The sequence below is a fragment of the Oncorhynchus tshawytscha genome, linkage group LG01, assembly GCF_018296145.1.
Source record: "Oncorhynchus tshawytscha isolate Ot180627B linkage group LG01, Otsh_v2.0, whole genome shotgun sequence".
NCBI classification, from domain to species: Eukaryota; Metazoa; Chordata; class Actinopteri; order Salmoniformes; family Salmonidae; genus Oncorhynchus; species Oncorhynchus tshawytscha.
In genome coordinates, this window is record NC_056429.1 from 54,694,774 (window position 1) to 54,707,541 (window position 12,768).

Here is a 12,768-nt window from a genome sequence, read left to right on the forward strand (position 1 = left end):
GTGTTTGGCCTGATATGGTTCTCAATCAGAGGCAGGTGTTAGTCATTGTCTCTGATTGGGAACCATATTTAGGCAGCCTGTTTTGTGTTGGGTTTTTGTGGGTGATTATTTCCGTGTCTGTGTTTGTTTCACCACACAGGACTGTTTTCGGGTTTTCACATTTATTGTTTCGTATATTTGTAGTGTTTTCTCGGTATTCCTCTTTATTAAAGATGTTTAACCCTAACCACGCTGCGTTTTGGTCCGCCTCTCCTACCCAGGAAGAAAGACGTTACAATTGATCGTTGTTGAGATATTTCTACAACTTAAATTGAAGTCCACCTGTGGTAAATTAAAACGATTGGACATGATTTGGAAATGCACACACCTGTCTATATAAAGTCCCACAGTCAACACAGCATGTCAGAGTAAAAGCCATGCCATGAGGTCGAAGGAATTGTCTGTAGAGCTCTGAGAGAGGATTGTGTCAAGGCAAATATCTTGGGAAGGCTACCAAAACCTTCCTGCAGCATTTAATTGTCCTCGAGAACACAGTGGCCTCAAGACTCTTCCTTGAGCTGGCCGTCCAGCCAAACTGAGAAATCCGGGGAGAAGGGCCTTGGTCAGGGAGGTGACCAAGAACCCGATGGTCACTCAGACAGAGCTCTAGAATTCTTCTGTGGAGATGGGAGAACCTTCCAGAAGGCCAACCATCTTTACAGCACTTCACCAATCAGCCCTTAATGGTAGAGTGGCCAGACGGAAGCCACTCCTCAGTAAAATGAATATGACAGCCCACTTGGAGTTTGCCAAAAGGCACCTAAAGGACTCTCAGATCATGAGAAACAAGATTCTCTGGTATAATGAAACCAAGATTGAACTCTTTGTCCTGAATACCCCGAGTCACGTCTAGAGGAAACCTGGAACAAACCCTATTGTGAAGCATGGTGGTGACAGCATCATGCTGTGGGGATGTTTTTCAGCGGCAGGGACTGGGAGACCAGTCAGGATAGAGGGAAAGATAAAAGGAGCAAAGGACAGAAAGATCCTTGATGAAAACCTGCTGCAGAGCGCTCAGGACCTCAGACTGGGGTGAAGGTTCAAGTTCCAAAAGAACAACAACTCTAAGCACACAGCTAAGACAACGCAGGAGTGGCTTCGGGAGAAGTCTCTGAATGTCCTTGAGTGGCCCAGCCAGAGCCCAGACTTGAACCCGATCGAACATCTCTGAAGAGACCTGAAAATAGCTGTGCAGCGACGCTCCCATCTAACGTGACAGAGCTTGAGAGGATCTGCAGAGACGAATGGGAGAAACTCCCCAAATACAGATCTGCCACGCTTATAGCGTCATACCCACAAAGACTCGAGGCTGTTATCGCTGCCAAAGGTGCTTCTACAAAGTACTGAGTAAAGGGTCTGAATACTTATGTAAATGTACTATTTAAGTGTTTTATTTGTGATACATTTGCAAAAAATTACATAAACCTGGTTTTGCTTTGTCATTATGGGGTATTGTGTGTAGATTGATAGATTAGATTATAACAAGGTTGTAATGCAATTTTTGGGGGAAAAATTCAAGGGGTCTGAATACTTTACGAATGCACTGTATGGGCTGCATGATGCGACTATAGGCTATTGACGATTTGAAAAAGTCACAATAAAAGTTTGCCTCAGGTTGCATACGCTGTTCCCTTATCAAGGGATCGTATTTTCACCCATCAGCCTGCTCTCAATTTAATATTGTCTTTACTGATATGTAAAATTTGCTTAGATTTAGATTGGCCCGTTATCAAATGTGCAGAAACAGGAGCAGGGGGAAAAGGCATGTCATCCGTATGCACTCTAATAGTGAATGAAGGCCGTTTCAAAATCATGCCAGGTAGGCTACTCCGGTTTTATAGCAGATGAGAAATAAATATTGTTGCAGCTGGGATCCTCCTCTTTTAAATGGCAACCATCAACACTCTGCTTTCACACGGGATTGCAAATAGAAATGTATGGGCTTATAAGAACACTTGTTTCAATTCACACATCAACCGCTGTTTGAGGAGCATGCCGCCTCTCGCTTCGTGACAGGTGATATTCTGCCCAAACTCTGTATGCCGTGGGCTCTCAAACCGTGTCCCTGCAGCTACCCAAAGCTTCATTTGGGAAACCAAGTGAAATTTGTTCCGGGAACGTCGATAGCGATATGTTTTTACAACGAAACATGTTTAATTAAACTGTGACAGCCCATATCTCTGTGTGCCCGAGAAAGGAATATGAAGGAGCAAGAGGAGAAGATGGAAACATACACTGATGAGATATTCTGTAGCTAAAGCTAATGTGTCAGCCTATTAATTATGAAAATATAAAAATGCCCTATTACTAGGCTATTCAAAATCAAATACAAATTCATTATAATTGTAGGCTAACTCTGTAAGGCATCGTGCACAATCAATGAACCAATAGCATCGCCTAGGGCTATACTTTCTCTCCCAAACTCATGGATATAACGTTTGGAGTGTAGCATAAGGTAACCAATCCATCCAGTGTGCATAATAATACAGTCCACACTCAAAGGTGATTACTAGAATTTGTATAATTTTAGAGTATAGGCTAGTCAAATTTTGTACCAAAGACATCTTAAATCTGTTTATTGTTTATGTTTTTCTGCCATGCATAATATCCAGTAGGTTATTAGACTATATTGTATAACTGCACAATCAATATTTTAATTCTGTTTTTCTTTTGTCGGGCTTGTGCTCGTATAGAGGCTTATGCTTGTGCATAACCTTTAATATGTGTATGGGTGGTCTGCATGCAATGTCTTAAATGCTTTGAATTAGTCACCACCTTAGAAAGCACTGTCCATTTTGTTGTGTTCGGCATTGAAACAACACCCACAACAACCGTGTTCTCTGCTCAGTTTCAACCTGTTGTTGAACTTTTTTCTTCAAATTGATCATCACAGTGAGGTGAAAAAAATGGAGCCTAACGGTGAGTTTTATAGGCAGGATACTGTTTTGATGATGAGTGTTGGATGTGATTTTTGATTGCATTTGCAGTGATGTCAGAGTGGTTAGATGAACAATAGAAAACTGATTCCCAAGACCATTAGCCGGTCGTTAGCGAGTTGGGTATTCCCAAAGCATATCCAGAGTGCATAATAGGAGATTACTGTGACTCAAAGGTCACGTGGAATTTGACAGTGGTCATGACTCATGACTGCCGGTGTGGAGGTAATATGATCACCACCACAGCCCTAGGTATTTTACTGGCCACAGTCTGCTTGGTGGTTGGTTATAGTAGGCCTATAACTGCACAATCAAAGAATGAGGGTTGGGAAAGCTTTCCCTGGAACTTGACAGTGAAGCTGACCTTTTAGCAGTAATGCCATTTCATTATTTGTTTATTTGGATTCCCATGATCTTTTTCAGAGGTAGCAGCTATTCTTCCTAGGCTCCATGAAAAACACAAAACACGACAAGTAACGAAACACGGATTCACTGATAGACAAGAGCAGTTACACAAATTCTAAATACAACAATATACAAATAATGCAACAAAAAATACAATAATCCTACGAACAATACAACTTAACCAATAACGTGTGTTACCTAGGGCTGTGGTGGTGATCATATTACCGCCACACCGGCAGTCATGAGTCATGACCACGGTCAAATTCCACGTGACCGTTGAGTCACGGTAATCTCCTATTATGCACTCTGGATATGCCAACTCGCTAACGACCGGCTAATGGCCTGGGAATCAGTTTTCTGTTGTCCCTCTAACCATGATGACTAATACAAAGCATTTAAGACATTGCATGTAGACCACCCATACACATATTAAAGGTTATGCATAAGCATAGGCCTATATAGGAGCACAAGCCTGACAAAAAAAAAAACTGAATTCAAATATTGATTGTGCCGTTATACAATACAATGTCTAATAGCCTACTGGATATTACGAATGGCAGAAAAACATAAAATATAAACAGATTTAAGATGTCTTTGGTACATCATTTGTCTATCCTATACTCTAAAATGAATCACCGTTGAGTGTGGACTGCATTATTATTCATACTTCTGTCCATGAGTTTGGGAGAGAAAGTAGGCGATGCTGTTGGTTCACTGATTGTGCAGGGTGCTTTACAGAGTTAGCTTACAATTATAATGAATTCGTAGTTGATTTTGAATAGCCTAGTAATAGGGCATTATTATATTTTCATAATTATTAGGCTGACACCTTTCCTCATCAGTGTATGTTTCCATCTTCTCCTCTCGCTCCTCCATTCCTTTCTTGAGCACACAGAGATATGGGCTGTCACAGTTTAATTAAAAATGTTTCGTTGTATAAACATGTCGCTATCGATGTTCCCGGAACAAATTTCACTTGGTTTCCCAAATGAAGCTTTGGGTAGCTGCAGGGACACGGTTTGAGAGCCCACGGCATACAGAGTTTGGGCAGAATATCACCTGTCACGAAGCGAAGCGAAGCGAGAGTTTGCTCCTCAAACAGCGGTTGATGCGTGAAGTGAAACCACTGTTCTTATAAGCACAGACATTTCTATTTGCAATCCCGTGTGAAAGCAGAGTTTGGATGGTTGCCACTAAAAAGAGGAGGATCCCAGCTGCTACTATATTAATTTCTCATCTGCTACAATACCGGAGTAGCCTACCTGGCATGATTTTGAAACGGCCTCCATTCACTAATCAAGTGCATACGGGTGACATGCCTTTTCCCCCTGCTCCTGCTTCTGCACATTTGATAACGGGCCAATCTAAATCTAAGCAAATTTTACATATCAGTAAAGACAATATTAAATTGAGAGCAGGCTGATGGGTGAAAATATGATCCCTTGATAAGGGAACAGCGTATGCAACCTGAGGCAAACTTTTATTGTGACTTTTTCCAAATCGTCAATAGCCTATAGTCCCATCATGCAGCCCATACAGTGCATTCGTAAAGTATTCAGACCCCTTGAATTTCTCCCACCAAAAAATTGCTTTACCGCCTTATTCTAAAACGGATGAAATTGTTTTTTTTTTAACTTATCAATCTACACACAATACCCCATTATGACAAATCAAAACCAGGTTTTTAGAAATGCTTGCAAATGTATTACAAATAAAAAACTGAAATAGTACATTTACATAAGTATTCAGGCCCTTTTTTCAGTACTTTGTAGAAGCACCTTTGGCAGCGATTACAGCCTTGAGTCTTTTGTCGTATGACACTATAAGTGTGGCAGATCTGTATTTGGGGAGTTTCTCCCATTCGTCTCTGCAGATCCTCTCAAGCTCTGTCACGTTGGATTTGAGCGTCGCTGCACAGCTATTTTCAGATCTCTCCAGAGGTGTTCGATTTGGTTCAAGTCTGGGCTCTGTCTGGGCCACTCAAGGACATTCATAGACTTGTCCTGTGTTGTCTTAGCTGTCTGCTTAGAGTTGTTGTTCTGTTGAAACACATTCACCTTCACCCAGTCTGAGGTCCTGAGCGCTCTGGAGCAGGTTTTCATCAAGGATCTTTCTGTACTTTGCTCCATTTATCTTTCCCTCTATCCTGACTGGTCTTCCAGTCCCTGCCACTGAAAAACGTCCCCACAGCACGATGCTGCCACCATCATGCTTCACCATAGGGATGGTGCCAGGTTTCCTTCAGATGTGACTCGGGGTATTCAGGCCAAAGAGTTAAATCTTGGTTTCATCAGACCAGAGAATCTTGTTTCTCATGATCTGAGAGTCCTTTGGGTACCTTTTGACAAACTCCAAGCAGGCTGTCAGGTGCCTTTTACCGAGGAGTGGTTTCCGTCTGGCCACTCTATCATAAAGGCCTGATTGGTGGAGTGCTGCAGAGATGGTTGTCCTTCTGGAAGGTTCTTCCATCTCCATAGAGGAACTCTAGAGCACTGTCAGAGTGACCTTCTGGTTCTTGGTCACTTCCCCGACGAAGGCCCTTCTCCCCGGATTTCTCCGTTTGGCTGGGCGGCCAGCTCAAGGAAGAGTCTTGAGGCCACTGTGTTCTTGAGGACCTTCAATGCTGCAACAAGTTTTTGGTACCCTTCCCCAGATCTTTGCGTTGACACAATCCTCTCTCAGAGCTCTGAAGACAATTCCTTCAACCTCATGGCTTGGTTTTTGCTCTGACGTGCGGTGTCAACTGTGGGATCTTATATAGACAGGTGTGTGCCTTTCCAAATCATGTCCAATCAACTACATTTACCACAGGTGGACTCAAGTTGTAGAAATATCTCAAGATCGATCAATGGAAACAGGATGCACCTGAGCTCAGTTTCGAGTCTCATAGCAAAGGGTCTGAATACTGCTTTTTGTCTGATTCTCTGTATGGTAATAACATTTGATAAAAAATAAAATAAATACATTGTAAAGTGCTTTCTTGCATCATATAACACAACACAATGTTCACCTATTTGGTGTTATAGATCTTATTTTCTTGTTTAAAAATCTGTGTGGGGGGGATTTGTGTTTTCAGAGACATATACAAACCCAAACAAACACCAACTGAGGGTTAGGACATTTGAGCAATATTTGCTGGTCAACAATGCAATGAGATAATGTTGAAATCATTGAGCAATTTCAAGGATTTAACATGTCATCCTACTAACTGAATCATTCTATCTATAGAAGTTGATCAAAGTGCGTCCATGTCAGTAAATAAAGAGATTGGTCAAAATAAGCCATTTGAGATGTGCATTTATGCATATTTGAGTATAAAAAAACAATACTACTCCATACTTCACTCATCTTACTGGTTTGCTTGTTCTCAGTGACTGTCTGTTTACACTCTGTGTAAATGGTTGATATTTAAGTTTAGGCATTAATTCCAAGGGTACATTTTTGCTAAAGGGTTAAAACAGAAGAATTTTAAAACAAAATGTATTTTGAACTGGCAATCCTCTGAATCGTAGCTCGCAGATCAAGACCTTCCTTTATCCCCATCCACAACGCCTTAGCAAGCTGCGAGCCCTATTCACATCCTGGCATCCTGGCATCCTGGCATCCTGGACACATGTCTAATAATGCTACAGGCTTGATGAAGAAATGCTGGCTGATCCCCAGTCAGGGAGAAGCTGTTCCTGAAAGATGGGAGAGTATAATAAAACTACAATAAAAACAGGAGGGTGATATGCATATCATAAACTTCATAACCGGTGCTAAGAAGTTGTGGGGGACCGGCGAAACTGCGGTACACCACTGCCCCAGACCCCAGTGCCAGATAAACCAGGTCTGACGGGGTTCATTAAAGTCTGAAAGAGTGAGAAACTGGTCGCTCCACTGCTTGACCTCTTGACCCTGACCAGCAGCCCTGACCTTCCCGACCACATTCCCCTGATAATAAGGGAAGATAAAGAGAGAGGGGGGAGGGAGGGAGGGGGAGTGAGGGGGTTGTGTCCAGAGGCGTGGAGAGGGAAGATGGAAGGGGTGAGAGAAGGGGGATGTGTGTGTAGAGAGGTGGAGGTGAGGTAGGGGTGGAAGAGGGAAAAGGAGGTAGAGTGGAGAGGGGAGAGGAGAGACTGAGTGGGTGAGAGATGAGGGAGGAAGATAGATGTAGTCTGCTAAAGAGCAATAGAGATGGAGTGGGTGAGAGAGGGGAGAGAAAGAGATGAGTTTAGGAGGGAGGACAGTGTCCATCTCAGCTTTCAGACAGGCTGCCCTGGAGGCAGTATTATCAGACCTGTCACTACACACTGATAAAACACAGTGTTCTGTCACTGAGTGTGTCTCGCTCACACACACACACAAACACACACACACACACACACAAACACTTTAAATCCACCAATCAAATTTACAGATTGACTCAGTTTTTGTAACAAACCTAAATAATCCAAGTTGATCATTTATTGCGAGTTTTGTGTAAAACACAGTGTTCTGGTTGTCCCCGGCTCCAAACGACACATGTAAGGATTCAGTGTTCGTGCTTCCAGTGATAGTGAGGAAGATACTGGAGGTAAAAATGGTGTAGCCAGAGGACAGCTATTTTCTGTCCTCCTTTGGCTACATTGACTTCAATACAAAACCTAGGAGGCTCATGCTCCTCACCCCCTTCCATAGATCTACATGGTTTAGTTTAGTTTATTAGGATCTCCATTAGCTAATGCACATGAAGAAGCTACTCTTCCTGGGGTCCACACACTATTTACAAATACATGAGATAGTACAGAACAATAATAGACAAGAATATAAAATATTACATGAAATAAATACAAAAATATGTAAATAAAATATTTAAGATTTATTTAACCAGGAAAAGTCTCTTTTTCAAGGGATACCTAGCCAAAGCAACAACAATCAATACATAACCGAATAAAAACATACAGCAATACAATATGATCCAGCCTAAAAAAAAGCATTTACACAGACTCTTCCATTAATATTTTTTATTCATTCAGTGGCACTAACATATCTAGATGAATGGATGGATTGTAGACTATTCCATGTCTCTAGTGCACAAGAAGAGAAGGCAGTCTTGCCTAATACTGTGAATGTCCTGGGGACTTGAAGTAACAACCACCTAGCAGACCGGGTAAGACAGGAGTTTACCCAAAAGGGCTTTGTAGATGAACACATACAATTGTAGCTTTCTGCACATATAAAGTGAGGGCCAACCTACCATTTGGCACAAGGTGCAATGGTGGGTGATTGACTTGGCATTTGTAATAAAGCGCAAGGATGCATGATAAACAGAGTCCAGTCTCGGTACAACAAGTCACCATTAGCCAATTACAGAGAGAAAAGTGGCCTGAACAAGCTTCTTTCCAGCCATAAGCAGGAAGCAAGCCTTATTACGAAAATTAAAACCAAATTTCAAGTTAAGCTTCCTCACAAGATTATCCATATGAACTTTTAAGTACAACTTCTCATCCAACCATATACCTAGGTATTTGTAGGATGACACTTTTTCAAAAGATAAGCCACCAGATGTGACAATGCTGACCTTCTCTGGCAGAGTTTGAACTCTGGTAAAGGTCATGAACTTGTTTTTGTGTACATTCAAGACCAGTTTGAGATCATAAAGGGAGGCCTGTAGTGAATGAAAAGAAGTCTGGAGCTCTTCAGCAACCTGAACCAGAGAAGGAGCACATTAATATATGGCTGTATCATCTGCATATACAGTTGAAGTCGGAAATTTACATACACCTTAGCCAAATACATTTAAACTCAGTTTTTCACAATTCCTGAAATTTAATCCTAGTAAAAAATCCCTGTCTTAGGTCAGTTAGGATCACCACTTCATTTTAAGAATGTGAAATGTCAGAATAATAGTAGAGAGAATTATTTATTTAATCTTTAATTTATTTCATCACATTTCCAGTGGGTCAGAAGTTTACATACACCAAATATTAGTATTTGGTAGCATTACCTTTAAATTGTTCAACTTGCGTCAAACGTTTTGGGTAGCCTTCCACAAGCTTCCCACAATAAGTTGGGTGAATTTTGGCCCATTCCTCCTGACAGAGCTGGTGTAACTGAGTCAGGTTTGTAGGCCTCCTTGCTTGCACACGCATTTTCAGTTCTGCCCACAAATTTTCTATGGGGTTGAGGTCAAGGCTTTGTGATGGCCACTCCAATACCTTGACTTTGTTGTCCTTAAGCACAACTTTGGAAGTATGCTTGGGGTCATTGTCCATTTGGAAGACCCCTTTGCGAACAAGCTTTAACTTCCTGACTGATGGCTTGAGATGTTGCTTCAATATATCCACATAATTTTCCTCCCTCATGATGCCATCTATTTTGTGAAGTGCACCAGTCCTTCCTGCAGCAAAGCTTCACAGTTGGGATGGTATTCTTCGGCTTGCGAGCATCCCCCTTTTTCCTCCAAACATAACGATGGTCATTATGGCCAAACAGTTCTATTTTTGTTTCATCAGACCAGAGGACATTTCTCAAAAAGTATGATCTTTGTCCCCATGTGCAGTTGCAAACCGTAGTCTAGCTTTTTTATGGCTGTTTTGGAGCAGTGGCTTCTTCCTTGCTGAGTGGCCTTTCAGGTTATGTCGATATAGGACTTGTTTTACTGTGGATATAGATACTTTTGTACCTGTTTCCTCCAGCATCTTCACAAGGTCCTTTGCTGTTGTTCTGGGATTGATTTGCACTTTTCGCACCAAAGTACGATCATCTCTAAGAGACAGAGCGTGTCTCCTTCTTGAGCGGTATGACGGCTGCGTAGTCCCATGGTGTTTATACTTTTGTACTATTGTTTGTACAGATGAATGTGGTACCTTGATGCGTTTGGAAATTGCTCCCAAGGATGAACCAGACTTGTGGAGGTCTACAATTAATTTTCTGAGGTCTTGGCTGATTTATTTAGATTTTTCCCATGATGTCAAGCAAAGAGGCACAGAGTTTGAAGGTAGGCCTTGAAATACATCCACAGGTACACCTCCAATTGACTCAAATGATGTCAATTAGCCTATCAGAAGCTTCTAAAGCCATGACATCATCTTCTGAAAATTTCCAAGCTGTTTAAAAGCACAGTCAACTTAGTGTATGTAAACTTCTGACCCACTGGAATTGTGATGCCGTGAATTATAAGTGAAAAAATTTGTCTGTAAACAATTGTTGGAAAAATGACTTGTGTCATGCACAAAGTAGATGTCCTAACCAACTTGCCAATACTACAGTTAATTAACATGAAATTTGTGGAGTGGTTGAAAAACAAGTTTTAATGACTCCAACCTAAGTGTATGTAGACTGGCGATTTCAACTGTAAATGAATGAATGGCTACATAGCTAACTAGCTAACACTGTAAATCATAATAGACTGGTACTATGTAGTCAGCTAGCTAACTATACCTATTGCCAGACAGGAAAAAAATGATTTAGCTAAATTAGAATCTAATTTGTGTTTATAAGCTAACCCCATCATTTTTTATGCCAACAATATTTGTAAAATTATAATGGTATTTGGTCATATGATTATTGCAGGGTTCAATGACAAGCAATAGAGAGAGTGAGAGAGAGAGAGCACCGCCCATGTTGAGGCAGGGAGAGGACGAACAGGCCATCAGGTGAGAATTTGAGTTACAGTGTAAGGCACTATCAGTTCAACTCCTCATCTTTGCTGACTGTAGCCCAAGTGCTATAACAAAACAGTTGTTGCCTGCATTCTGATTTCATAAGGTTGTCATGGCAGGGATCAAAGACAGTCACTAAGGAGAGGGAGAGCACCGCCCACGTTGAGGCACAAGGAGATTACGAACAGGTCATTAGGTGAGCACGTTGCACAGCAATTCACATTGCATACAGATTGGGACAATCAGTTCAACTCCTCATCTTTGCTGACTGTAGCCCAAGTGTTACAGTATAACAAATGCTGTTGCCTAAATTTAGATTTCATTTGGATGTCATGGAGGTTGAAAACGGGGCTGCGCTCAACAATGCCACAAACCATGTTGCCGTTTGTCATATCCACCAGGAGAACCTGGATACCGTTGATAGGAAAACAATATGCCCAAATATTCTTTCTGGCAGTGTCATGGGTAAACAGGTATTTGGTGCATTTAAGTGAATTGAAACTGAAGATCTGACCCCTCTCTCTACCACTTTATGCCCACCTTTGTATAAGGTTGCAACCGGTTATTGACTGTTATTGAATGTGTATGTTTTTTACTTGATGGTCAATGACAATGAGTTGTGGCTATGTATTTTTTTGAGTCTATTGCTTGACTGACTGGTTTATTTGAAATCTTCTGATTGAGCATTATGCCACACTGATCGGTTAATTTTGAGTTCTATTGTTGAATTATTTTATGAATTAATACTGCAAAAAAGGTTTTCAGATTGCCTAGACTCCTTGTATGTTAATTGGTTATAAGAAATGAGTATTTCAAAACCATGTACTAGCCAAGTGTGATGAAGGGTACAGAAATATAAATGATGGATTTTGACATTTAAATGTAGTTAAAGAAGGGGTGTGGTGGTGACTTTCTGAACATGTTAAGAGTCGGGAAAAAGTTTAAAGTAATATAGAAAAATGTTGCTATTTCAGTTGGGATTGGCGTGTATTGACCAATCAGGATATTTTGGGGTGTATTTTCCCTTCAAACTTCACCAGAAACAACCATTTCACATACCCCGGACCCCCTAGAAGGGTGTTGACACTGGAACCCAATGACCCTGATCCGCCCCATATCTGACACAGAGTTAGGCCCTTGCCTCAACTCATGGCTCATACCCTCATACCCAACTCATGTCTCACTGCTGTGATTCCTTCACAACACTGTGTAAGTAACCCTCTCATTCCCATTCCCCATAATATTTTACTACATAAAATATGTTTGTAGGCCTCTCATGTTTGGATAAATACCATAGTAGACCAGCAATTAACACAATCTAATTATTAAACATAGACATCAATAATTTTCCTCCTTGCTTGGACTCATTCTTAGCTCTTTTGTCTAACTGTGTTGTGTTGTTGTTTTTTGTCTTCCCAGTAAAATCCTGTCCTTAGTGGGAGTGTTGAGCTCTTCTCCAAAACCATCCATCCATGATGAGCATGTCCTGCCCTGAGGTCTGTGACCACCTCAACCCCTGCCCTGCACTGAAGTCAAGCCTCTGAACACCTCAACTCATGCCTCATATCCTCCAGTGATGCAATCACTGCTGGGATCCCTTCTCAACACGGTGTAAGTAGCCCTCTCATTCCCATTCCCCTTAATATTCTACTATAAAAAATGTTTTAGGTAAAAGTGATTTATGTCTTTGACGATTTTTTAGAAGAAAAAGAAACGCACACCTATTTAGGCGAGGTGCTGGCTAGCAGAGTAGAAACTTGAAA